A 27,560-nucleotide genomic window follows, 5' to 3' on the forward strand; every position below is an offset into this window, starting at 1 on the left:
TACCAGGCAAAGTGGTTCTGAAGTTTAATTTATGAAGTGCCTGACAGAGATGTGGCAACACTTCCAGGTCAGCTGAAGCTGCTGCCTCAAGCCTCCAGTGAAGATTTCCAGGCAGGTCTAACCACGTTCTGCTGGGACTACTGCTCACTAAATACAACTTCCTAAGATCAGTTTGAGCTTCTCATGCAGAGAGGAGAAACTCCAGTGAACTCCAACGTCCCAGCAAAGCATCCAGCCTGGCTGCAGCCAGCACTGAGAGGATCTCTGCTCACCACAACGTATTTCAAGCCACCAACCCAAAATGTTTTGCTTGTAAACAAAGGAAAAGGCAGAACTGAGAGAGCTCCAACAGCATTGCACAGCTATGCAAAGCCAGAATGGCTGATGCAGTGCTACAGGCTGGGGTCTGAGTGGCTGAGAGCAGCCAGGCAGAGAGGGACCTGGGGGTACTGGTTGACAGTAGGCTGAACATGAGCCTGCAGTGTGCCCAGGCAGCCAGGAGGGCCAATGGCATCCTGGCCTGCATCAGGAACAGTGTGGCCAGCAGGAGCAGGGAGGTCATTGTGCCCTGTGCTCAGCACTGCTTAGGCCACACCTTGAGTCCTGTGTCCAGTTCTGGGCTCCTCAGGTTAGGAAGGAGGTTGACTTGCTGGAAGGTGTCCAGAGAAGGGCAATGAAGCTGGGGAGGGGTCTGGAGCACAGCCCTGGGAGGAGAGGCTGAGGGAGCTGGGGTTGCTTAGCCTGGAGAAGAGGAGGCTCAGGGTGACCTTATTGCTGTCTACAACTACCTGAATGGAGGTTGTAGCCAGGCAGAGGTTGGTCTCTTCTCCCAGGCAACCAGCACCAGAACAAGAGGACACAGTCTCAAGCTGTGCCAGGGGAGGTTTAGGCTGGAGGTTAGGAGGAAGTTTTACACAGAGAGAGTGATTGCCCATTGGAATGGGCTGCCCAGGGAGGTGGTGGAGTCACCATCACTGGAGGTGTTCAGGAGGAGACTTGATAGGGTGCTTGGTGCCATGGGTTAGTTGGTTGGGTGGTGTTGGATGACAGGTTGGACATGATGATCTTGAAGGTCTCTTCCAACCTGGTTTATTCTATTCTATTCTACTTCCTGCTGCTATTATCCTCAAGGTAGACCAGAAAACAGGAGTCCACAGAGAGGATTCATAAGATTTAGCAATGACACAGAAGGCTGCAGGGAAATCCTGGGGTTGTTTGAGGCAAAGATGAGATAAACTCCCCAATGATATCTGGAGCTCCCTTCCAACCTAAATATTCTGTGACTATAAACAGGAGATAGGTTGGGGGGAGGGGAGACTTTAGAGCAGCCTTCCAGTACCTGAAGGGCCCTACAAGAAAGCCAGGAAGGGACTTTTGACAAGGGTTTGTAGTGACAGGATGAGAGGCAAACAAGACTGAAGATTAGGAAGAAATTCTTTCCAGTGAGGGTGGTGAGACACTGGAACAGGTTGGCCAGGGGGGTTGTGGCTATCCCCTCCCTGGAGGTGTTCAAGGCCAAGTTGGATGAGGCCCTGAGCAACCTGGGCTGGTGGAAGGTGTCCCTGCCCAAAGCAGGGGGGGGGGGGTTGGAATTTGATGCTCTTTAAGGGCCCTTCCAACCCAAGGTATTTTATGAATCTATGAATATAGGGGGGGGGGGGGAAACCCAAACCATGTAAAATAATGATGCCTAGACCAAAGAAAGGATCCCATTTACCTCTTTTCCACCTTTAAACTGCACTGAAATTAAAAACCAACAAATTAAAAACTGAGGAAATGAAATTCCATGGCATGCCATGAGCACTAAGCCTCTGGGACATATTGCCACAGAGCAACGTGGGAGTAATTCAATAAAACATTGGAAGTGGGGCTGCAGAAGAGGAACATCTGTGATTCCATCAGCAGGGTAACAGAAAGAGCACAGGGGAGAGAAATTTCCTCCTAGCCAGGCAGAAGTAAATCAGTCATTAATGTGAGCAGAGAGCTGTCTCCTCCACAGGCAGGTTAATCCCCATGTGCCTGTGTTCAGGCTCTGGGGGTTTCATGTGTGCTGTGCCAAGCAGAGATAAGAATCAGAGAACTGTTAGGGTTGGAAGGGACCTCAAGGCTCAGCCAGTTCCAACCCCCCTGCCATGGCCAGGGACACCTCACACTGCAGCAGGTTGCTCACAGCCACCTCCAGCCTGGCTGCAAACACCTCCAGGGTTGAGGCTTCCACCACCTCCCTGGGCAGCCTGTGCCAGGCTCTCACCACCCTCATGGGGAACGACTTCTTCCTAACATCCAATCTCAATCTCCCCATTTCTAGTTTTAGAATAGAATAAACCAGGTTGGAAGAGACCTTGGAGATCACTGAGTCCAACCTATCACCCAACACCATCTGATCAACTAACTCATGGCACCAAGCACCACATCCAGTCTCCTCCTAAACACCTCCAGGGATGGGGACTCCACCACCTCCCTGGGCAGCACATCCCAATGGCCAATCTCTCTCTCTGTGGAGAACTTCTTCCTAACGTCCAGTCTAAACCTCCCCTGGCACAGCTTGAGACTGTGTCCTCTTGTTCTGGTGCTGCTTGCCTGGGAGAAGTCCATTCCCCCCAGTCCTATCCCTCCCTGACACCCTCAGAAGTCCCTCCCCAGCTTTCTTGTAGCCCCCTTCAGACACTGGAAGGCCACAAGAAGGTCTCCTCGGAGCCGGTGCCCGAGTAGGTGGGCTGTGATCTAATCCACTCTGGCAAGCTCCAAGGCTGGCTGTGGAGATCACATTGCAGTTTTTGGCAGCTTCCTGTGCAGCTTCCCATGAAGAGAAACAACACTGCCCACCTTTTGTCCTTTGTCTTCCTGGGGGTTTTTTTCTGAGCAGAGATTATCCTCTGTGTGCCACAAGAAGGGGCAGATGAAATTTCAGCCTAACCTATCAAACAAATACCTGGGGAGCAGTGAGCCCACCCTGGAATGCTCCACTGGCTAGCTGGGGAAGTTCTCAGCACCTCAAAAGACAGACATTTACTGGGGAAATAATCAGTGGGGTTTTGCTTGTTTGTTCTCCTGGAGGGGCTGCTGCTGTGGTTAACCCTAACAAGAAGGATTCTCCGAGCAGCTTCCTGCATATTCACACTGCTGTGTTGTAGAAGAAAGGAGTCTGAGACAGTTTGACAGCAGCAGCAGGAGGGGAGAAGGAAGCCTGCATCTCCTTGGCAGAAGAGTTGGGGGAATGCAGGTGACATCCAGCCATAAAACTCAGGCAAGGCAGGAGCTGCCATGGCTTGGAAGGCAGGACTGTGTGTGTCCCCCCCCCCAGCTCTTTCCCACCACCCACAAGCAGCTCACTGCCAGCCCCACTTTTTGCACACCTGACTTCACCTTAGCCCTGAAACACTCCAGGCAAGCATCTCGGAGAGCTCAACCACCATGGGCTTTGCCAGAGAGCAACAGCCCCACAAACTGCTCCTGTCCAGAGCACCACCAGCAGCCAGCTCCACATTTCTGCCAAAGAAAAGATCCTGTGGGTCCCAGAGGGCCCTGGGCATGAGACACCCCAGAAATACTCAGCATTTGGGAACCCTCCCACAGCCACAGGAGTTCAAACAAGGCACAAAGAGCCACCACCTTCCCAGCAGCCTGGGAGAGCAGCCTTTGCCTCCTCATGCTGCCACCTCTACACCCCCCACCCCTCCTCCACTGCCAGCAAGTCTCCAAAGGCATTTGTGACAAACGCATGGGGGGAGGAAGGGCTGATTGCAAACTAGAGAGGAGTGAAGCTGGAAGGTCCCTACCTGCCTCGCCCAGGGGCTGCTGAGCACTGGGAACAGCTGCCATGTCTCTCTTGAGCTCCACAGGTTGAGCCAGGCTGTAGTTTCGACATTCCTTGCAACTTTCCAGCAGCACGCATGATATGTTCAAACTTGAGTGCCTCCTCCCTCCTCCCTCCCTCTGCACACACAGACAGGCCCAGGAGATGGCCCTGCCTCTATCATCCCAGTTCCTATAGCAACTCCTGACCCAGCAGATGGAAACAGAGCTGTTTTCTAGGCAGATCTGCCTTCTTGGATTCCTCTGCTCTTCCCTGCTGTTGGCCCCTCCTTGCTCCAGTGCTCTCCCTAGGGGCTGCTCCACTGGCACTTGGCCCAGACTTTGCCTGGAGGAAGGCCAAGCTTTGAATTCATTTAGTAAAACCACAACATAAAGCAGCTCTCCTGCTCAGGAAGCAAGGCCTGTGCTGTCCCAGGGGCAAGCCAGGCCCCGGCACGGCACCGCAGAGCCGGCCTGCACCTTCTGCCTCGGCGCGCAGCAGAAAGCCAGCAAGGGCAGCGCCACGCCACGCTCCTCACCCCCACCCCTCCCCAGCCTCTGGCACCCGTGGCACAAAGCAGAGACAGAGCCAGCCATTTATCAAGCAATTCCAGCCAACAGGGTTATTGTAACCCAAGAGCAGAGCGGGGCACATCAGTGGTTTGGCCTTCCGAAGCCCCTGCTGGATGAGGGAGAGGCCAGCAGTGACAGCAGGGCTGGAGGTGTGCTCATCGCAGCACTTCACCCCGCTCTGCCCTCCTCGGCTTTGGGTCCCACACGAGTCAAGCTCCCTACTGCAGCTGTCTGACAGCTGTGTGACATCACTTTCATTTCCTTTGCACTGAAAAATATGGAAATAGAGGGGAAAATATGAAGCTCCATGTGAGCATGTGGCACGTAGAGGGAGATAATTACCACGGGTGACAGTGTGAGCCTCGTGGGCTGCTGGCATTGCCAAGTCCTGCAGGACAAGCAGGACCTCAGCAGATGGAGCCACAGGAACCAATGATGTGGTCACAGGGACCAGCAGGTTGTGGGCATGAGAAAACCACTCTTCAGCCACAGAGCCCTGCAAAGCCCTTCCACCTCCAGCACCAGCTGGCACCCCTTCCCACAGCCAGGTTCTGCTGCAAAGCCATTGCTGTGCCCACTGCTGAGCCCTGGAGTGTGGCAGGAGGTTGGGACCATGCTCATCTGGGTGACAAGGCCCTTGGGCACCCCTGCAAAGGCCCACCCAGGAGGCTGAAGAGATGCAGCTCTCTGTTGACTTGTCCAGATGCTGGCCTGCTTCCTGCAAGGAAGCTGCCCTGCAAGGGAAGCACCACCACATCCCCATCTGGGCACCCCAGTACCCTCCTGGGGTCAGCAGTGCAGGGCTATGACAGCAGTGCTGAGTAGGGAGAGGGTGCCTGTGCTGTACAGGAGTGACACTGAGGAGGACTCCAGAGCAGAGGCTGAAGCAGGGGCAGCAGAGGTTCAGCCCATTCAAAGCTTCCCATGTGCTGCACCAGGCTTTGAGCAGGAATCACAGCAAGGCACAAGAGCAGCAGCAGGTATTTGAGCACTCAAAAGCCAAAGGAAGCAGACATGAAGCACTGTGCCCACACCAGCTGGAAAACACAGCAGTCACAGGTGTGCTGTCAGATGCCACCTTGCTCCCACCTCCCTCCCTGCCTCCATACCCCATCTCAGCCACACAATCCACCTCTGCACCAAGAACAGGGAACTGTTTCCTTTTGTCCTCCCTCAGGTAACTTTCCCACATCTGAGGCTGTTAATCAGCTCAGAGGGATGGAACAATCCCCTGAGGCTTGAGACAGAAACACACAGCCAGCAGTAATGTGGAGGTGGATAGACACAAGACCCCTTCCTGCTTGGGAGCCACACTCCAGAGGGTGTTAGTGCTTCAGGTAACACTTGCAAGGTGCTCTCTTGTGAGAGCAGAGGAGTCTGCCTCTCACAGTGCTGCACAGGGACCAAGCTGGACAACCACACAATGGTTTGGGTGGGAAAGGACCTTTAAAGGGTCCCAACCCTATTGCAGTCAGCAGGGGTATCTGCAACTAGTGCAGTTTGCTCAGCGCTCCAAACAACCTGACCTGGAATGGTTCTAAGGACAGGGCACCCCTCACCTCTCTGGGCAACCTGGGACAGGCTCTCACCACCCTCCATGCCAAACCTCTCTTCTTTCTCTCTGGATCTCCCTCTTTTAGTTTCAAACCATCACCATTGCCCTGACACAACAGACCCTGCTAAAAACTGTCCCCAGCGTTCTGCTCAGCCCCTTCAAGCACAGAAAAGCCACCAGAAGGTCACCCTGGAGCCTTCTCTTCTCCAGGCTGAACAACCCCAACTCTCTGAGACTGGCTCCATGGCAGAGGGCTTCCAGCCCCAGATCATTTTTGTGCCTTCCTCTAGACCTAGCCCAACAGGTCCATGCCTTTCTTTGGGTACTCTGGGACCAAAACAATTGTCCCTCACTTTGAAGGACCCAGGGTAGTTTGTGGCAGAAGGTACCCCTGGACATCCAGGAGGGACACCAAGGCAGATGCAGATTGTCTAGAGCAAGGTCCCCACTTTCCCACAGCACCAAGAGCAGCAAGAGCCCAACTCACAACCAGCTCTGAGGAGCTCCTTTGCCCTGGGGAAGGACTCTGCTGTGGAAGCACAAAGCACTGCTAGCAAACTGCTGATCTTGCAGTTGGCCTCGCTCTTCCCTTCGGCAAGGCAAAGGGCTCCCTGCAGGATGCCCTCTGAAATGTAACTTGATCCCATGGTATACACTCACTAATCAATCTAGGGATAAAGCCCAGCACAAACCAGGCCTCTTTTTTGCACTGGAATGAGCCCAAATATGCACAAGAACAGATCCCACTCCCAGCCACGGGGAGCCAGAGCGCTTCAGAGAGGTTTGCAGCTCGCACTGCAGAGGGAGCATTCTTCTGCCATCCCATCATCAGTTCTCCAATCATGCTTTTGAGAGACTTCCTAATGACCTCACAAGCAGCACATGTGACCACTAAGTCAGCTTCTCAAAGGACCAGAAATAACATCAACAGCCCCTGTTTTGGTTGTGCACAGCCCAGCCTTCTGCAGCGGGAGCAGGTCTGCGAAGAGCGAAGGAGCAGCTCCGGCCGGGGCTGGCGGCTGACAGCCTCTCCAACAGATGGTGTTTGGCTTCAGACAAGATCACTCACAGAATGGCTCAGGTTGGGACTGCAGAGATCACCTACTCCAACCTCCCTGCCATGGGCAGGGACACCTCCCACCAGCCCAGCTTGCTCAAGGCCTCATCCAACCTGGCCTTCAACACCCCCAAGGAGGAGGCAGCCACAGCCTCCCTGGGCAGCCTGTGCCAGAGTCTCACCACCCTCACACTGAAGAACTTATTCCTCAGCTCCAGTCTGACCCTGCTCTGCCTCAGCTTCAAGCCATTCTCTCTTGTCCTGTCTCCAGACACCCTCAGGAAAAGTCTCTCTCTCTGCAGCCTTCCTGTAGGATTCCTTCAGGTATTGGAAGGTAGCTCTAAAGTTTCTCCAGAGCCTTCTCCAGGCTGCACAGCCCCAGCTCCCTCAGCCTGTCCTCACAGCAGAGCTGCTCCAGCCCTTGGATCAGCTCTGTGGCCTCCTCTGGACTCACTCCAACAGCTCTGTGTCCTTCTCAGGACACCACAACTGGAGGCAGGATGGGAGGTGAGGTCTCAGCAGAGCAGAGCCCAGGGGCAGAATCCCCTCTGCTGCCCTGCTGCCCATACTGCTCTGGCTGCAGCCAGCACACAGCTGCCTGAGGGCTGCAGGAGGCACTGCTGGCTCCTGGGGAGCTGCTCAGCACCCAACACCCCCAAGGCTTTTTCTTCAGGGCTGCTCTCAACCCCCTCTGCACCCAGCCTGGATTTGTGCCTGGGGCTGGCCCAACCCAGCTGCAGGACCTTGCACTCTGACTGGCTGAACCTCATGCAGTCCAATTAAGAGATGAAGACTCACCAGCAGATACTAAATTCCACACAAATTTAGCCACAGAAACTTGTTTATCCCAGTGCAGGACAATTTGGCTGCTTTTCAGGCATCTCTATTGTATCACGAGCCCCAGAAGTATGCCAAAAGCTTTCTAAGAAGAGATAAGAGGTGGTCTCACAACACAGAAAATTATGAGTTGAAGGGTTTTTTTTCCAACAAGCTTAAAAGCCCTTTGTTTCCCCCCCTTTCCAGTGCTTAAAAATAACCTCCTGTGCTGAGCAGCAAGGCAGAGACTTGAAATTCACCTGAGGGGTGGGTGTAAGGAAGATGGCACCAGACTCTTCTCAGTGGTCCCCAGAGACAGGACAAGAGGTAATGGGCATGAGCTTGAACATAGCAAGTTCCACCTAAACATGAGAGGAACTCTGAGGGTGGCAGGGAGCTGGAAGAGGCTGCCCAGAGAGGTGGTGAAGTCTCTGGAGACTTTCAAGCCTGGATGTGTTCCTGTGTGACCTGCCCTAGGTGATCCTGCTCTGGCAGGGGGGTTGGACTTGCTCCTCAGAGGTCCCTTCCAAGTCCTCTCTATTCTGTGATTCTGTGGCTTGGTTCCCACTGAAACCAGGAGATTTGCTGTCCCAGAGCTGCTCTCTGATCAGGTGGCTCTGGGAGAACTAAAGGAATGGCCCCTGATGAGCATGGTGATGGCAACCAGAGTGATGGCCTTGAACACCTGAGTAGATTGCCCACTCTGTTCCAAGCACAAGGCTCTTGCAGAAGAACAGCTACAAAATCCCACTGCAGAAATGAATGCCACCAGAGACAGGCACCAGAGGTGTGGTGAGAGGCCAGAGAGGTGCCCCAGTTCCCAACAGTAAGGTGGGAACCTGTCTGAGTGAGAACAAGGCAAACACCAATTGCAACAGCACCTGAAAGCTTTTCTGCCAGGCCTCTCCTGCAGCACCTACCAGCACAACAGCTACACCACCAGACCACCCCTTCCTCTCCAGCAGTTCTGTGGTCCTTGCACTCCTTCCCTTCCAGTCACTGGCTCAGCCCAACTATGGCAAGACCTCAAGACCTTTACCTGTCTTCATCCAACAAGGCCAAGGTGTGGTGCAGTGATCCCTATGCCTCATGTCAGACAGGACCAAGACATCACCTGAGCAGTCTCTGGCTAAGCAGGGACAAGAGCAGCACCACCCAGTTCCACCAGGGAGGCTGGACCTGTACAACATTCAAGCTTTTTATCCTTTCAGTGACAGGTGGTGAAAGCCAGCTCCTGCCTTCAGCTTCCCAGGAACTCTTGATGCAAGACAGAAGCCTGCTGTAGAAGTGCTTTGTTTACACCCTTACAGCCCTCTCCTGTCCTTCCCGTAGCTCAGAGCACGTTCACTCCCACCCCAGCTGCAACATCTGCTCAGCCTGGCTCTGCTACCGTCATCCTCCCACTGCAGAAATCCACTGTCAGCCCCAAGCCTGGGCAAAGAGAGGGGCAAAGCTTGGCAGGGCAAGTTTGGGACAGTGTGTGACACCCTCCAAGAAATACTGACCAAAAAAAGCTGGCCAGAGCTGTCCTGCAGGGTAACAAAGGCTCAGAGATGACAAGATAGCACATGTGGTGGCATAACAGGGACAGACCCCCCTCATGCAGTCCAAGAGAAAAGAGGGCATGAAGGGAGCACTCACCTTCCACCACACACCTCTCCTCCCATGCTGAGGACACCTTTCCTGCTCTGAGGATAGATGAGAGTCCTCAAGTGGGCAAATACCACAGTGATATGGTAGCTCCTTGGCCACTCAGTTGCTGCCTGAACCCCCAGAACAAGCATGACCTCTGGTCCAGCCATGGGACAGATACATCCTCATGCCCCCAAGAGTCCTGCAGCTGAGCCAGGCAGCTTGTTTCTGGCTGTACAGGCAGCTGCTCAGGGAAACCCTGTCCTGCTGGCACCATTTTGTCACCACAGCTCCCTCACCCAGAGATGGAATGGCTGAGGAGTTGGCAGTGGAGGAATGCTGACTCTTCACCAGCCTCAACACCTTAATACTACCAGGAAATATCCTCCCCCATTGGCCCTGGGTTTAAGCAACATGGTCACAGATTGCATCAGGATGGAAGGGACCCTCAAAAGTCATCTCGCCCAACCCCTCTGTGGTCAGCAGGGACATCTCCAACTAGATCAGGCTGCCCAGGGCCACAGCAAGCCTGATCTTGAATGTCTGCAGACACAGTGCCTCAACTCCATCCCTGGGCAACCTGTTCCAGTATTTCACCAGCCTCACTGTGCAGAACTTGCTCCTGATGTCCAACCCAAATCTGCCCTGCTCCAGCTTCAAACCATTGCCCCTCGGCCTATCACTACGTAGTTCTCAGCTGCTGCCTCAAAAAGAGAGAGGAGAGAGGAAAGTGCTCACAGCCCAGGGCAGAACAAGTGGAATGAGCTCAGTTTAGCTTGAGCTGTGGTAATGATGAAGCCCCAGCAAACACAACAGCCAGACCAGAAGTAAACTCCTGGCACGGAGCCGCGCTCGCAAGGACACACTTGTAAACACTCTCCCTGGCCATCCCTGCTGACCCAGCTGGGAGAAAGGGGCAGAGAAAACCATTCTGTGCAAACAGACATCCCTCCCTGTCCCTGGACACCAGGACCAGCCCAAGCACATCTCCAGCCTCTCTGCCTTGCTCTTATCGGCACAATGAGCCAAGTACCATTTTGTGTCCTCCAACAGCAAGTGCCGCAGCTGAGGATCGCCGCCGCTCCGAGAAGGGCTCAGCTCCCACGAGCCAGTGAGCCTCTGCTCTGGGCTTCTGCTATCTGATAATCCCTGGAAGCAGTTGATACATTCAGCAATTGAAGCACTACATAGTACCTAACGTCCTGAGCATTGTCCTTCAGGTGCTGCTTCCCCACACTGCTGCAGCGGAGCAGCTCTTTGGGCCTTCCATCCCTGCAGTGAGTTCAGAGCATGGAAGGGACATGCAGGGAGAATTCTGACAAGCAGCTGCACAGGTCCCAGGCCTGCTGGGGACAACACTCTGCTACCTCACCTGCAGTCATACCTCCCCAGGTCTGCTCCCAGGGGTTTCCCAGGTGGATCTGTGTTGGCATATCTCACTTCGAAAACAAGGACCAGAGAAGACCACTGTCTGAGCATCAGTTCTAACTCCAGCTTAGAGAAAAGCTTCCTTCAGAGGAGGCTTTATTCCAGAGAGACAGAGAGTAAGCAGAAAACCAAAGCAAACCACAAGCACTGGCAGTGGGGGCAAACAGCACACAGGGAGGGGGAGATTCAGCACCAGCTGTTTGCTTTTTCCAGTAAGGGACACAAACCAAACAGGCAGGGCTCAGCTTGTGGCAGTGATGCCACTGCAGCTCCTCTGCCTGCCACACACAAAGACAGAGCCCTGCAAAAACAAGAGGTGCAGGGAAGAATGGGTGGTAAAACAAGAGCTGTCAGCCAAAGTCAGCCTCTAGCTGACATCCCTGAAGTCAGGGACAGTACAGCTGTCGCTCCAGGACCCTCCAGCCGTCCAACCCCAACCCTGACCCCTGCGCTTTGGTCCAGCACTAGCAGCAGAGAGCAGCTGACAGCAGTGGCCCCACATTTCTGTGATTCCTCAGCAAGGACAATCACCTCCAAGCAAGCAGAGCCTGCAGAAGCCCACACTCCCTCTCCTCTTCACTGGCTCTGGTATGAAACAAAAGGCAGAAGAGGCAGGAGCCTGCCCTGGGCTGTGCAGCTCAGATGAGCAGATACCAAAGGGCTGCTCTGCACAGCATGAGTGAGAATTCAGAATCCAGCCAAGGACACTGCTGCGGGCTCCACACCACCAGGCTCATCTGACCCAAGAGCTGGTTTGCTCTCTAGCAGGAATACAACACAGAGCAGGGCTCAGCAAGAGCAGAGGGCTGGAGCACCTCTCCTATGAAGACAGCCTGAGAGAGCTGGGGCTGTTCAGTCTGGAGAGGAGAAGGTTCCCAGGAGACCTAATTGTGGCCTTCCAGTATCTGAAGGGGGCTACAGGAAAGCTGGGGAGGGACTTCTGAGGGTGTCAGGGAGTGATAGGACTGGGGGGGATAGAGCAAAACTAGAAATGGGGAGATTGAGATTGGATGTCAGGAAGGAGTTCTTCCCCATGAGGGTGGTGAGAGCCTGGCACAGGTTGCCCAGGGAGGTGGTGGAAGCCTCATCCCTGGAGGTTTTGAAGGCCAGGCTGGATGTGGCTGTGAGCAACCTGAGGCAGTGTGAGGTGTCCCTGCCCATGGCAGGAGGTTTGGAACTGGATGATCCTTGAGGTCCCTTCCAACCCTAACAATTCTATGATTGTATGACCAGCCCACTGGAGCTCTCATTTTCAGGACCAGTGAAGCATGCTCATCACTTCTGAATCTCCCCATTACACCAGGGGATGCAGCCAGACTGCAGTCTAGCAATGAGGCCTTGGCTAGGGAAACTTCCACCTCTTCAGCATCTTGGCAGTTTCCCTTCCAAGCAAGGCCTCCTGGCCTAAGTAAGCACAAGGGTGTTGCAATCTGCAGTCCTGCCTGAAGAAATCCAGCCCAGCCCAGCTGCAGCAGGCCTCTGCTCTGGCCTGCCTGTGTGCCATTCACAGACACCCACTGCCTGCAGAAGCTTGTGCCATTTCTGAAGGCAAGGCCAGTGACCAGATGCAGAGAGCTGTTCTGCTTCCACCAGTACTCAGGGCCATAGAATGGCATCATTGGGTTAGGGTGGAAAAGTCCTTTAAGATCAGAGTCCAGCCATTAACCCAACACTACCAAGCCTGCTGCTCAACTCTGGCCCTCAGCACCACATCTACACAGCCTGTAAACACCTCCAGGGATGGCAACTCAACCATGATGGACACCTTAGGTGTGTACTCCAACAGACACACTCATTTCATGACCTGCTCTTTCTCCTGAAGTAAATGCAGCAGACCCTGGGGAAAAGCCTCTCCTCCCTCCGGGAAGGGCTAAGGAGGGCACAGAAAAGGCAGCCCCAAGCCTTGTGTCTGTGTGGGTGCACAGCTGGGCACACAGCTGGCCACACATCGTCAGGGTGAAGGATGCTCACAGCGCTCCTCCTGCACCTCCTGACAACATCAGGGCAAACACCATGGCTAATACCAAGGGGGAAACACCCAAGTACTCCTTCCAACAATGGGACACGTCCTACAAGCACTGCTTCACCTGTAATACCCCAGCAGACAGGGATCTAACAGGATCCCTGCCTTCTCCTGTAGGAACAGCACCAGGCCTGCTCATATTTCCCACACTAGCATGGAAAAGGCAGCAGGAGTCAGATACATTACAGGTTACATCAGCCCTGCTGGGACTCTTCCTAACCATTCACTTGAATGTTTTGAAACCTGCAGGATGAGGTAATTCAAACCTGAATGCAAACCCCATGCTGGGAGGTGATTCACTAGGTACAACTCTCAGGCAAAAGCAAAACCAAGCATGGTGCACTGCTCCCTCCCCAGCCACGCTCAAGGCTTGGCCAAAGCTATGGCTGAGGCCATCACGTGCTGGAGACAGCCCTGCTTCAAGCAGGGGGTCAGGCTGAAGACCTCCAGATGTCCTTTCCAGTCAGTATTTCCATCATGCTGTGACAGCAAAGGAGAAGAGGCAGAATAATTATAGAACAGATTCAGAGGATGGCTTAGCTTGGAAGGGACCTCTAAGATCATCCAGGTCCAAACACCCTGCCCACCAGCCCAGCTTGCTCAAGGCCTCATCAAACCTGGCTTGAACACCTCCAGGGAGGGGGCATCCACAACCTCCCTGGGCAACCTGTGCCAGTGTCCCCCCACCCTCACTCTCAACAATTTCTTCCTCCTCTCCAGTCTCAGTCTCCCCTCTCCCAGCTCAAAGCCATTGTCCCTCATCCTGGAACTCCCAGCCCTTGTCAAAAGTCCCTCTCCAGCCCTCCTGGAGCCCCTTCAGGTACTGGTGGGCTGCTCTGAGGTCATAGAATCAATGAGGTTGGAAGAGACCTCAAGGATCTCCCTGGTGCCTTCTCTTCTCCAGGCTGGACAGCCCCAACTCTCCCAGCCTGTCCCCACAGAGGAGGCTCTCCAGCCCTCTGTTAATGCCAACAGTTTTAGGAAAGACATGAACTGAGTTTCTCTGCAGAGATCTTTCTAGACTCTTTTAAAAGCTTGGTTACCAAAGATGTCAGCACCAACCCAGTCAGGGCTAATTCTGTAGCTGGCAGGGATACTGCAGTACCAGTATCCAGGCCTTGATGTATTGCACAAGTCTCAAACAGGGTCAGTACACTGCATCAGACTGTCCTTGCACAAATGAACACCCACCATAAGAGACCTCTTCTTGGCACTAACCTTCAGCTCTGTGTTCAAATACAAAAGCTTGCCATGATTCCAAGAATCCTCATTCAAAGCAAGACAGCCAACAGCTCTCAAGACATTAGAAGCAACTAGAAAACTCATTTCCCACTCTTAAGTCTTCACTCTAGGGAGGTCTCAGAAGCACTGCTGCTATTTGGTGTCCTTCCAGAGCTAGGAGGAGGCCAAAAAATGCCTTAGCAGAGCCTGAGCCACTGGTGGGTTGAGCCCTTGGGAAAGAGGCAGCATGAGGTGCTGTCTGGAGAGCAATGGGGAAGCAGCAGCAGGCACTGAAATGAAACTGGGTCCTTGGACACCAGAGAAACTGCCACCAGCACCATTCCTCCCATGGTGCTGCCTGGATTGAGGGAGTGCTGCCTGGATTGACCCAGGGGACGCCCACAGGGGCAGCAAAGCTCATTTCCTGAGAGCAAAGCCCCATCCAGGTTGTCCTAAATCCTGAAAGGAAATAAAGCAGACTGCACCTCAGCAAGCTGGTGTCAAAGTGATGGAAAGGGGAAGGTCATTTTCTGGAGCTGGGTTATTTGAGCAACAGCCCTCACAATCCCAATGCAAAGCACGTGCACTTCCCAACACACTCCACCAGAGGAGCTTACAGCCTTGGGACCCTGGTGGCCAGGGAGACAGCCAGGGAGCTCAGTGCATGGCAAGCTCTGCTGCCGAGCTCTCCTCAGCAGCTGAATCACAGCACACACGGCCAACAGCTCAGCCCAAACAATGCCATGGCACAGGAGGCTCACACTGCCCCTGCTCTCACCAGGCCTCCTCAGCTCAGCTCCAGCACAGACACAGCAGAGAGAAGGGACTTCTCAGGATCTCAGGCAGTGATAAGACTAGGGGGAATGGAATGAAGCTGGAGGTGGGGAGATTCAGGCTGGAGGTGAGGAGGAAGTTCTTCCCCATGAGAGTGGTGAAGCCCTGGAATGGGTTGTCCAGGGAGGTGGTTGAGGCCCCATCCCTGGAGGTGTTTAAGCCCAGGCTGGATGAGGCTCTGGCCAGGCTGATCTAGTGTGGGGTGTCCCTGCCCATGGCAGGGGGCTTGGGACTGGATGATCCTTGTGGTCCCTTCCAACCCTGACTGATTCTATGATCACATTACGCAGCCTGGAGAGGTGAGAGCTCATCAGGAAGAGCAGAACCAGAAGAGCAGCCACTGCAGGCTCTGACATTCCCACTCAGGACAATGCTGGTGGTTCCTGTAGCTACTTCTGCTACAGGATATGTTTATTTATTTTCCTTTTTTTTTTGTGACAGGCAGAAACAAAGGAGCCCAAGTGAAACAACACAGCTGGACAACCAAACCTGACACCTGGCTGCTTCAGCTCTCCATAAGAAGGCAACACACACACACACAAAATCACTGACAGCCTTCTCCCACATCACCAGAGCAGCAAAAAACACACCCAGCTCTTCATGGAGCTGCAAATGCAGTGTGCTGGGCAGGCTCAGTCCTGTAGCTGCTTGCTCTTCAGCAGCTCTTCATTGCTGATGGGTGGAACACTTTCACACCTTAAATGCTAATCCCAGAGAAACTGAGCTAAACTTCTCATTTGCACTGTATAAATTCAATCTGGTTGGAAGAAAATACCCCACCCTATTCTTCTGGCCTCCAAACTGCAGCTGGCAGACTCAGGACACAGAACAGTCCTGGGGAAGAAACACAACTGTTTACTTGGTTTGTCTGTCCCTCCCCCTTGTCCTCTCACCCACACTTTCCCCACCACCACCCCACCACCCCCCAGCAGGGATGAGTTGATCATCTCTTGACAGGAGCTGACTTGTTTCAGGTTTAGCAGGCCCAGGAGCTCTGCACTGCAGAGCTCTGCAGACAGATTTGGGCATAGTACCCAAGCAGCAAGAGGAAAGTCAACTCAGGTCAGGAGAGCATCATCCACGCTGGGAGCCCTTCCAAGCAAACACCCAGAGAGCTGCTGCATTAGGAGCAGACAGGCCCCAAATCCAAAGTTTGGACCAACTCCACCCAGTTTAATGCCTTGCTCATGCATTCTGCAAGCATTAGTTCCGAGTGGGCTGGTGCTCTAACAGCTCCACGCTCGAAGCTTCATGGACAAAACAAGGTTGAGGCAACGCTCCTCAGGGTACAGATCATCACCTCCTGCTCATGATGATCGTCAGCCAGTCTCCAGTGGACAGATGGCCATGGACAGACCCAGCAGGATTCCATCCAGGAGCAGCATGAAGGATGAAACAGTTGAGCTGCTATGAAAAACATAGAATCACAGGATGTTGGAGGTTGGAAGGGACCTCCAGAGATCATTGAGTCCAACCCCCCTGCCAGAGCAGGGTCACCTAGGGTAGTATGCACAGGAATGTGTTCAGATGGGTCTTGGAAGTCTCCAGAGGAGGAGACTCCACAACCTCTCTGGGCAACCTGCTCCAGGCCTCCAGCACCCTCCCTGTAAAGAAGGTGCTCCTCATGTTGAGGTAAAACCTTCTCTGTTTCAGTTTATCTCCATTGCTCCTTATTCCTGTGCACCACCCAAAAGAGCTTGGCCCCCTCCACTTGCCCCCCACCCCTCAGATACTGAGAGACACTGATCAGATCCCTCTCAGTCTTCACCAGACTAAACAGCCCCAGGGCTCTCAGTCTCTCTTCACAGGGGAGATGCTCAAGTCCCTCAGCATCCTCATCGCTCTCTGTTGGACTCTCCAGCAGGTCTCTGTCTTGAACTTGGAAGCCCAAAATTGGACACAGTACTCCAGGTATTGAGCAGAGCGACCTCACTGCAACCCACCACAGCAAGAAGAGATCTCTAGCAGCTACTTCCACTACCAGAAGGATCCTGGGATCATAAACCAGTGAGTAAGGCCATGGAACCCATGCAACTTCTGTTCACAACTACCTTATGTAAGGAATAGCTCAGCAGGCAGACATTTTAACTTGTGTTGTATCACACACTCAGGAGGATGCCAAACAAAGTCTGACAAGGCTGCAAGAGGTGTTTTCTACTTCCACACACTTGACTTTCCACCTCTGTAAAATACCTGTGTGAAGTTCTGCATTGGAAAGAGCTTCTGATAAGCTGCCACAGAGCAGAGATTAAGTGACAGGCAGCATAATGACAGGGAAAAAAATATATCACCAAGACTGTGCTCACCACTAAGATTCACCTTCAACTGTCTGAGAAAGCAAGCTGAGAGGAGTGAGCCACAGACTGAGACTCCCCTGGGGGCAGCTGAACGTTGATTGCAAAGTGCAAGGTCCTGCATCTGGGTTGGGCCAGCCCCAGGCACAAATCCAGGCTGGGTGCAGAGGGGGTTGAGAGCAGCCCTGAAGAAAAAGCCTTGGGGGTGCTGGGTGCTGAGCAGCTCCCCAGGAGCCAGCAGTGCCCTCCTGCAGCCCAGCAGGCAGGGCAGCAGGGCAGGAGAGGGGATTCTGCCCCTGGGCTCTGCTCTGCTGAGACCTCACCTCCCATCCTGCCTCCAGTTGTGGTGTCCTGAGAAGGACACAGAGCTGTTGGAGTGAGTCCAGAGGAGGCCACAGAGATGATCCAAGGGCTGGAGCAGCTCTGCTGTGAGGACAGGCTGAGGGAGCTGGGGCTGTTCAGCCTGAAGAAGAGAACACTCTGGGGCAGGGGGGGCCTTTGAGCTGCCTTCCAGTACCTGAAGGGATCCTGCAGGAAGGCTGCAGAGGGAGTTTTCCTGAGGGTGTCTGGAGACAGGACAAGGGGAAATGGTCTGAAGCTAAGGGAGAGCAGGGTTAGAGTGGATCTGAGGACTAAGTTCTTCAGTACAAGGCCTTGAGCAACCAAGTCTAGTTGAGAGGCATCCCTGTCCGTGGCAGGGTGGTTGGAGTAGATGGACTCTGAGATCCCTTCCAACCTTAGGCCTTCTGTCATTCTCTGATGTGCAGTGGTAGGAGGTTCTAACACATCTTGCTTTATACATTTCTGCCTTCAAGCTGCACAGAATGTTGGTAGATTTGTTCAATTTAGGAGCCCAGTCTCACTGCAATTTTTATTTACAAGAGCCATCAGAAGAAGTGGCTTCTTGGCTCCTGCTTCCATAATCAGTACTAGTAAAAAAATCACACACACCCCCCTCTGGTTTTGCCTCTCTAATGTCTTCTTGACATTCAATGTCTTCATTCTTGAAGTCATTTCAGGCACAGAGAGGCCCTGGCATCAAGGAGGTGCCTTTCCACCTTGCCTGTGGGAACAGGTTGTCCTGTAAAGCTATTGGCAGCAAAACTCATCAGCTTGTTCCCCTGTGCTGGGTACATAGCAATACCTTAAAGCAGCTCTGCTTGATTTTTCACATTCTTAAGTGAAGGCTGAGATTACTTTGGAAGAAGAGGCCTTTCTGCAAAGGACACCTTAACCCAGCTGCCAGAAAGGGAGAGCAGTGTCCCTTCTGAGAGGGACCAGAGCCTGGCAGGATCCTCTGCAGCAGACACATTAGCATCAAGTGTTCCCTGCTCAGAATGTTCTCATGCATTAACACACACACACACAAAAGACTATCATCAGTTCTACATAAATTCCTTTGCTGAAGCCAGCAGAAGAACGTCTGTGGAATTAAGGCAGATGAGAGCCTTCACTCGCTTGGGCTTATCCCAACACCACACATACTAAAGAGAGAAACAGAGCTAAGGAGAGATGAAATACTTCCTTGCTGTCTCCTGTTGCTGTCCAAGCAACAGGACCCAGCACTTGAGAGCATCCCTTGGCATTCTTTACAGTCAGAAGGCTCTTGCAGGAGCACAAAGCCCCCCTCAGGCCGGATGCTTTCGCAGGGGCTGGGGTTTTGTGTGTGCCATGAAGATGCTGGGCATGTGACTTGTGTGTTAAAACTTTCTGGCTCACCAGTCTGAGCTCAGATTCTTTTCCTGCAAAACACACTGCATGATCTCATCTGCAAGCAATCAGCCTGAGAAATCAGCTTGTTAAAGGAAGCTTCTAGGAAAGGAGAGATGTCTCAGGAGAATTTGGGGGGCTATATAATTTTAACCAGTTTGTTAAACCCCAGCTGCTCTTCTCCCCATTGGGGTCACACAACCAAGAAACCATTTCTCCACCCACCCACACAACTCCAGACAGCAGGACAGCTGGCCAGCACCAAGCTGGAGCATCACAACTGCATTCTGAACAGCCTGGAAGCATTCACACTTCACACGAACTCACTCCACGAGCAGGCGCTGGAAGAGCGCAAGAACAGACTCAGAGCTGCGAGCCGAGCGGCGTCCAGAGAGACAAGGCCTGACACATGCACTGCTGGTGACCTGCATGCACAAGGCATCATCATCATCCTCATTTCTGCATATGCATTTCAGCATTTCCCCACCAATGTCTCTTGGACCCACAGTACACACCCACAGAGAGAAATCACCAGGACAGCAGAAGCTCTGGAAAGGCATAAGGGAACAAACAAGCAGCTCCTTGGACAGCCAGCTTTACCCTGAGACTGCTTAAAGGGACAGAGCAGAATTTCACCTAAGCTCCTGGTGATGCTGCAAGCCCTGTGCTCCTGCCCATGCTACAGGCCCACAAGGCAACATCTTTCCCTTCCCAGTGACAACCCTGAGGAAGCACAAGCACTGAAGTGCAGGGTTTGATTTCCAGCTTACCCTCACAGTTCGGCTTAGCTGGAGCACCTTACCCATAAGGACAGGCTGGGAGAGCTGGGGCTGTTCAGCATGTTGAAAGGAAGGCTCCAGGGGGACCTTAGAGATGCATTTCAATATCTGAAGGGTACCCTACAGGTAGGCTGGTAAGGGACTGTTCAGAAGGGCCTGTGAGGATGGGACAAGGGGCAATGGTTTGAAACTGAAGCAGAGTTAGATTGGCCATCAGGAGGAAGTTCTGCACAGTGAGGCTGGGGAGACACTGGAACAGGTTGCCCAGGGAGGTGGTTGAGGCCCTGTGCCTGGAGACATTCAAGATCAGACTTGAGGTGGCCCTGGGCAGCCTGATCTAGTTGGAGGTGTCCCTGCTGACCACAGAGGGGTTGGATGAGATGAGCTTTGAGGATCCCTTCTAACCTGATGCACTCTGTGCTCCTTTAGGAGGGGCAGTGTGGTGCCTCTTGTGCCCACCAGCTCAAGTCACACCTGCATTTCCTGAGCTTCCAGAAGGAGCACCCCTCCTGCACCCCAAAGGGGAGGCAGGGAAGAGCTTATCACAATGCAGCCTTTCTACACTTTCTTCCACACAAGCTGTTGCACCCTGCATTAGCTGCTCTCAACAGCATCTCCCTGGCAACCCTTTCTCAGCTGCCCCTAGCTGTCCATTCAAGCACTCTGAAAGACTTGCCTCAGCATTCTTGCATAGAAATCACTGTTTGGTGCTCAACACAGGAGGGAGGAAAAACAGCTAAGCCTGTCTCTAACAAAAGAGAGCAGGAGGACTGAACCCTTGGAATAATCCATGGCTGGGAGAGCCAAGTGAAGTGATTATTCACCACTTCCAGCACCTATTTTCAGTTCAACTTGCAAAAGTAAGCATTACGAACTGAAGGGAAGGAAGCAGAGATCAGAGTGGAAAGGCAGCACACATTCATTACCATGAAAGCAGAAGAAATAAGTTAACCACCCTGGCTTCTCCCTCAATTTTCATCTCTAAAAAGCTCTTTTAGATCACCCACACTTCTTGAAGCCACTGTGAGAACCCTTGTGAGGGACTTTGCCCTGTACAAGGTAGGATCACAGACTCATGCTCGATCTGCTTTGGTGAGTGGTGGCACTTTCGAGCTCCAAATCTGACTCTGAACCACAGAGGTGTTGAAAACGTTGCCCTAACAAAGGCTTTTTGCTCTCTGTCTCTCAAGAAAATGAAACCCACAGGTCAGGCTGGCTGCAAGCATTCATGCTGAACAAAATGTTATGAGAACAAAAGGTTTTCTTCCAGCTTTCACTCCTAAATCAGGGCCCTAATTTTACTAGATTAAGAGTAGAGACCTCTCCACTCCTAAAAAAATCAAGGTACAGGACAGCTCAGAAGCTTCAAAGCACAAAGAAGGGGGACAACACCAAGGGCTCAGCTGCTCCCTCCTATGGTGCAGCTTCTCAACCAAATCATGAAGGGGAAGAAGTGGGGGGGGGGGGGGAAATACTAAGAGACACTTTCCAGCTCGAGTTCCAACTCCCTTTTAAAAATCAGTTTATAACCACTAAAATAAACACAGTAAGAACAACTGTGCAGTAACTGGGAACCTGCAAAAACAGCTGCAGTTGAAGGGCAGCTCAGGCAATGTCTGGCAAACACCAGCAGAATCAAAGGGCCCAAGGGGGTGGCAGGGCATCTGGGGAATGAGACAGCAAATTTCACCCATGGGCTCATCAAGAAATTGCCTAAAACTGATCCAGCCAGGCCATGCTGGGCAGGAGCTGCTATTCTGTCAGTGCTGCCCACTGCTGTGGTGGATTATCTGCTCCCTGCTTGGCCTGCCTCTCTCCTGGATTCACAGATTGCATCAGGTTGGAAGGAACGCTCAAAGCTCATCTTGTCCAACCCCCCTGCAGTCAGCAGGGACATAGCCAACTACATCAGGCTGCCCAGGGCCACAGCAAGTCTGACCCTGAAGATCACCAGGGATGGGGCCTCAAGCGTATCTCTGGGCAACCTGTTCCAGGATTTCACCACCCCCGTTGTGAAGAGCTTCTTCTTGATGCTCAACCCAAACCTCCCTTGCTCCAGTTTCTAAACATTGCCCCTGGTCTTACTGCTACAGCCCCTTCCCAGCCTTCCTTCAGATACTGAAATACTGCTGTAAGGTCTCCTTGGAGCCTTCTCCAGGCTCCTCCAGGACAAATTCTTTCAGCCTGTCTTCACAGGAGAGGTGCTCCAGCCCCCTCCTCTCCATTTCTCTCTCCTCCTGGATGCCCAGACCTCAGCCATGCTCCCTGTGTTGTCTCATCTCAGCTGAGAGCATGGCAGTGGACCTGGCTTGCCACTTCTTCCAAGGACATCATCTAAGTGGTCTCTCATTCAGCAGGGGCTCTAGGTTATTACTCTGCTACTCAAAAGCCTTCTCAAGGGCACAGACCCTCCCTGCAGGAAAGCAGGAACAAGTTGTACCCCCAGGAAACAACCACCTCAAAGGGAAGAAAGGGCAGGGAAACTGGAACAAGCAGAGGACTCCAAGACAATAGTTCTTGAACAGATCAACTATTTCAAAGCCACTCTAGGACTGCAGGCCCCCAGCACAAGGAGGACATGGAACTGGGTCCAGAGGAGGCCACCAATATGAGCAGAGGGCTGGAGGACCTCCCTTGTTGGGACAGGCTAGGAGAGTTGGGGCTGTTCACCCTGGAGAAGACTATGGGCAAACCTTAGAGCAGCCTTCCACTACCTGAGGGGAGCTACAGGAGAGCTGGGGAGGGACTTCAGACAATGGCTTGCAGTGACAGGACAAGGGGAAATGGGCTGAAGCTTGAGACGGAGAGATTCAGACTAGATATTGGGAAGAAATTCTTTTCAGTGAGGGGGATGAGACACAGGAACAGGTTGTCCAGGGCAGTCATGGATGTTCCCTCCCTGGAGGTGTTCAAGGCCAGGCTGGATGAGGCCTTGAGCACCCTGGGCTGGTGGGAGGTGTCCCTGCCCATGGCAGGGTGGTTGGAACTGGATGATCTCTAAGATCCCTTCCAACCCAAACCACATCAGATGGTACAGAACTGCAGCAGCAAGTAGCACCCCTGAAGAAAAGCCACCCAGAGTCCCATTGCCATTTAACCTCTGGACTCCAGCCCAGAAAGCTCCCCAGTACTTCCACACTCAGGAAGCTTTCTAATGCTTCCTCCTCAACATCTATTTAAACCTGGAAGACTCAGATCTCCCATTCACTGTTATCCAAGGAGCTACCTCAAGCCTTGATAGAAGGCTGCATGCTTTGAGCACCATCCTTTGCTACAAAGCTGACAGTTTGCAAGTACATCCAGTTCTAGTTTTGCTTGGCTCTCCATCCCTCACCACAGACCTGTGCTCTCCATGGCCAGGCTTGTCACTGTGCACAAGAACCAAATTCAGGCAAGATGCTGCCCAGGCAGGTGGTGGAGTCACCATCCCTGGAGGTGTTCAAGAGGGGATTTGACATGGCACTTGGTGCCATGGTTTAGGCATGAGGTCTGTGGTGACAGGTTGGACTCGATGAGCTTTGAGGTCACTTCCAACCTTGGTGATTCTGTGATACTGTGAAATAAAACTCTTCTTGGACTTAAGATGAAAGCTCCTGGGAGAAGCTTGGGGTGGAAAGGGAAGTCACCTGGGCAGCTCCCAGAAGAGGGCCACGAGGATGATCAAAGGGCTGGAGCACCTCTCTTATGAGGACAGACTGAGGGATTTGGGGCTCTTCAGTCTGGAGAGGAGAAGGCTCCGAGGAGACCTTATTGTGGCCTTCCAGTATCTGAAGGGGACTACAGGAAAGCTGGGGAGGGACTTCTGAGGGTGTCAGGGAGTGATAGGACTGGGGAGGATGGAGCAAACCTAGAAACAGGTAGATTCAGATTGGATGTTAGGAAGTTCTTCCCCATGAGGGTGGTGAGACTCTGGAGCAGGTTGCCCAGGAACGTGGTGGAAGCCTCATCCCTGGAGGTTTTGAAGGCCAGGCTGGATGTGGCTGTGAGCAACCAGCTGTAGTGTGAGGTGTCCCTGGCCATGGCAGGGGGGTTGGACCTGGCTGATCCTTGAGGTTACTTCCAACCCTACCAATTGTATGATTCTAAAAGGACAGAGAGCCACAGCATGGACTGCTGCTGGAAGGTTAAGGTGCTGCAATTCCCAAACTGCAACCTACCACCATCAAAAGGCCATAAATCACTTAATAGCAGCAAAAATAGTCAAGCACACCCCCCCGACATCTGCCCAGGGGACACACACACACCCCTGGATAATAGATTAAAGCCTCCTTAAAATCCAATTACTTTCCTCAGTTGCACACCAGAGGCCAGAGCCCGCGGGCTGAGCACACCACAGGCAGCACAAGAGCTAATCCACAGGGAGCTCCTCTTGATTTCCACAGCTCCCATCAACCAGACAATCCAGCCCAATGCACGTGGGAGCCTTCCTAATGTTATGGTCCACAGAGAGAAGGCAGGAAAGGCTGATGGAGGAGCAGAGAGGCCTCTGCCCACACACACTTCTCCTCCTGGCTCCACCACTGCAGAGCTGCTCCTCTGGTTTTGAAAAGAGCTTTTTTTTTTTTCCCCCCTTCCCTTTTCAGTGGAGTCAGTTGAACAGAAAAAGAAGAGCCCAGCACTTTTAACCGAAGCATTTTCAAGCTGCTGGTTCATCTTTCAACCTCAAAAGAGGAGAAATAAGCGAAACAAACTCTCAGTCACTCCCTCAGAACATTTCCCCCCTTTCTGCCTCCGAAGTAAAGCAAAGCAAAGCACCCCGAGCCTCACTTGATCACTTTTGCTTTCCTCTTCCCATTTGGCTTACAAGATTCCGTCAGGGAAGCTGACATGAAATAATCTCAGACTCTCCTGTCTTATCTTTTCCCAGCTCCCATCACCACCGTTAAACACTCAGAAGCCAGACCAGCCAAAGAAACAGAAAGCAGGAAGGGAAACGCACCAACAAACAAGAAATTGAAATACTGATAATCAACCAGAAAATGATGACAAATTAAAACTTTAAAAGCAAAGGTTTCCCACAATGGTCTGCCTAAGGGAGTGGGGGATTAAATGCTCATTCGTAAAAGGCAAAAACTCCAAGCAAATGAAACCCATCCGGGTCCAACTCTTGAGGGAAAAACGTATCTCAGGACCTGAGCATAACGAACACCGCGGTTCTGCACCGCGGTGCAGAGTTTACTCCCTCCTGCCCCCCTTACTCCTACCTGGTGCAGCCCCAACAGCTGCTGGTAGGACCACAAAGAACCTGCCCGAAAGCTGATCCAGCTGCAGGAGGGTGAAAGCCCAAGGAAGAGGCTCGGGGCCGGGTGCCCGCTCGGGGTCTGCGCCTGATGCCCGGGCAGGGACGGCGGAGCCTCACCTGCCACCTGCGGGCAAGTCCCTGAGCGGTGCCGGAGGCTGCTGCTGGCCATGGTAGGCAAAAGGCCGAACAAAGAGAAATTAAGCCCCGGGGGTCCTGCCGGCAGCGCTCGGTAGGAGCGTTCCTCGCCGCATGTTCCTGCCCTAAACCCCGGAGCTGCCGCGGGCAGCGGCGCGGCGAGCTGCCGGCTCCCGCTCCCGCCGTGAGCAAAGCCGCGGGCGCTGAGCGCGGCCAAGCACAACAGCGGCGGCCGGAGCTGGGGAGGCTCAGCCGCCCCGCGTCCCACCCACGCCGAGCGGCCCCTGCCCACCGCGGGCACCGGCCGGGAGCCCGGGCCCCAGGGACCCCGCCGGGCCCTCCTCGCTCGGACCCCGACACCCCCGGAGAGCCGCCAGCCCCGCCGGCTTTACCGAAAGGGCAGCCCCGAGCTTCTCCCGCACCTGCGCCCGCCCTCGGCAGCCGAACACGGGGCAGAAAAGCGGCGGCCCCGCCGCCCTCAGCCCAGCCCCGCCCCGCGGCGCCTTCGGCCGGGCCCGCGGGCTCCCGGCGGGGCGGAGCCGCCGCCCCGGGCAGCGCCTCTCCCGGTAGCGGCGGCAGCGGAGGGCGGGGTGGGGCCGAGCGATCCGCGGCGCTTACCTGAGAGACCGAACGGCGGCGGCGGGCGCGGGCGGACGGCAGCGCTGCAATCACAGCCCCCTTCCGGCCGCCGGGCGGGCGGGGGCGGGGGCGGCCGCGGCCTCGCCGCTCTTAAAGCGACAGCTCAGCTCTGCGGGGCACCGGGGCGGCGAGGCGAGGCGAGCGACGGGAGCCCGCCGCGGCGGGGCCCGACGGGCGGCATCGCCATGGCAACGCGGCGCGCAGCGGGGCTCGCGGCTCGCCCCGAGCTGGGGCCCAGCGCCGGCCCGGGGCCACCGTCGGGAGCGGCGGCGCTGGCGGGGCGGCCTGCGGTCAGCGGTCAGCGCCGTGTCCCCGTGTGCCTCAGTAACCCTGCCGTGTCCCCGTGTGCCTCAGGGCTGTGCCTCCACGTCCCGGTGTGTCTTAGTGTCCCGCAGCGTCCCCGTGTGCCTCAGTGTCCCCATGTGTCCCTGAGTCCTGAGTGTGCCTCAATGTCCCTGAGTCCCCCCTGTGCCTCAGGGCTGTGCCTCCACGTCCCGGTGTGTCTTAGTGTCCCGCAGCGTCCCCGTGTGCCTCAGTGTCCCCATGTGTCCCCGAGTCCTGAGTGTGCCTCAATGTCCTGAGTCCCCCCTGTGCCTCAGGGCTGTGCCTCCACGTCCCGGTGTGTCTTAGTGTCCCGCTGTGTCCCCGTGTGCCTCAGTGTCCCCATATGTCCCTGAGTCCCCCCTGTGCCTCAGGGCTGTGCCTCCGTGTTCCTGTGTGCCTCAGTGTCCCGCTGTGTCCCCGTGTGCCTCAGTGTCCCCATTCTGTGATCCTGTGAAACAAGGCTGTGATATGTCCCTGTGTCCTCAGTGTCCCCATATGACCCCGTGCCCTGCGTGTGCCTCAGTGTCTCACCGTGTCCGTGTGTTCTCCGTGTGCCTCAGTGCTCTGCCATGGCCCCGGGTCCCCTGTGTGCCTCAGGGCTGAGCTATGTCCCCCCCACACCTCAGGGTTAAGCCATGTCCCAATGTGCTTCAGGGTTAAGCCATGTCCACCTATGCCTGAGAGCTGGAGCCACGTCCACACGTTCCCAGGTGACACCACATGCCTCAGAGCCGTGCTGTCCCCATACCCCCTGCTGTACCTCATGGCCCTGTCACGTTCACAGGTCTCCCTCAGGGCCCTGCCATGTACCTCAGCTCTCTTCCATGCTCCTGGGCCAGCACGAGCACCTCATGCTCCTCAGTAACTGTTGCCTCTGCCAGGATCCCACAATATTCCCTAGGGTCCCATCACCGCTGTGGTGCCAGTGGAACCCTCCCTGCCACCCCCAGCGGCCTCCCACACCCAGTGCCCATACTCTGTGGCCACAATGGTACTTGGTGGTGTTGAGCCACCAGCCAGCATGAGCTGGTGGTGAGCTCTTAGGACACGTGGAGGCTCAGCTACAGCAGCCTCACCCACACGTGTCTCTTTTTAACCAGTTTGACATTGTTTCAGCTACTTTTTAGGATGATGTCAATGGAGGTCATCCTTTTCCTGGGGCTCTCCAGACACAGGGCCACAAAAAAGCCAACAGAAGCAACAGGGAGTGAGAAACTCTCCTGAGCAAAGGGAATGGAAGGAAAACCCAGGTTCACAGAATCACAGAATTGTCAGGGTTGGAAGGGATCTCAAGGCTCAGCCAGTCCCAACCCCCCTGCCATGGCCAGGGACACCTCACACTACAGCAGGTTGCTCACAGCCACCTCCAGCCTGGCTGCAAACACCTCCAGGCAGGAGGCTTCCACCACCTCCCTGGGCAACCTGTGCCAGGCTCTCACCACCCTCATGGGGAGCAACTTCTTCCTAACATCCAATCTGAATATACCCATTTCTAGTTTTGCT

At 54.2% G+C, this 27,560-nt stretch overlaps 1 protein-coding gene across 4 annotated transcripts in view; it reads right to left on the reverse strand.

Annotated features, from left to right (window-relative positions):
• The window catches only part of LOC104296977 (discoidin domain-containing receptor 2), an 84,062-nt gene extending 58,261 nt beyond the window's left edge, over positions 1-25,801 (reverse strand). For 2 of the 4 annotated variants that reach the window (XM_054174302.1, XM_054174305.1), the window contains exon 1: positions 25,713-25,801. The gene's annotated coding sequence lies outside the window, so the exon portion shown is untranslated. Of the gene's footprint in view, positions 1-25,486; positions 25,586-25,712 lie in introns of those variants that run through there. The other 2 variants (XM_054174304.1, XM_054174303.1) reach the window with 2 other exon arrangements.
• Between the last annotated feature and the right edge of the window lie 1,759 nt (positions 25,802-27,560).

Source organism: Dryobates pubescens, chromosome 29, assembly GCF_014839835.1.
Source record: "Dryobates pubescens isolate bDryPub1 chromosome 29, bDryPub1.pri, whole genome shotgun sequence".
In the NCBI taxonomy this organism is placed as follows: Eukaryota; Metazoa; Chordata; class Aves; order Piciformes; family Picidae; genus Dryobates; species Dryobates pubescens.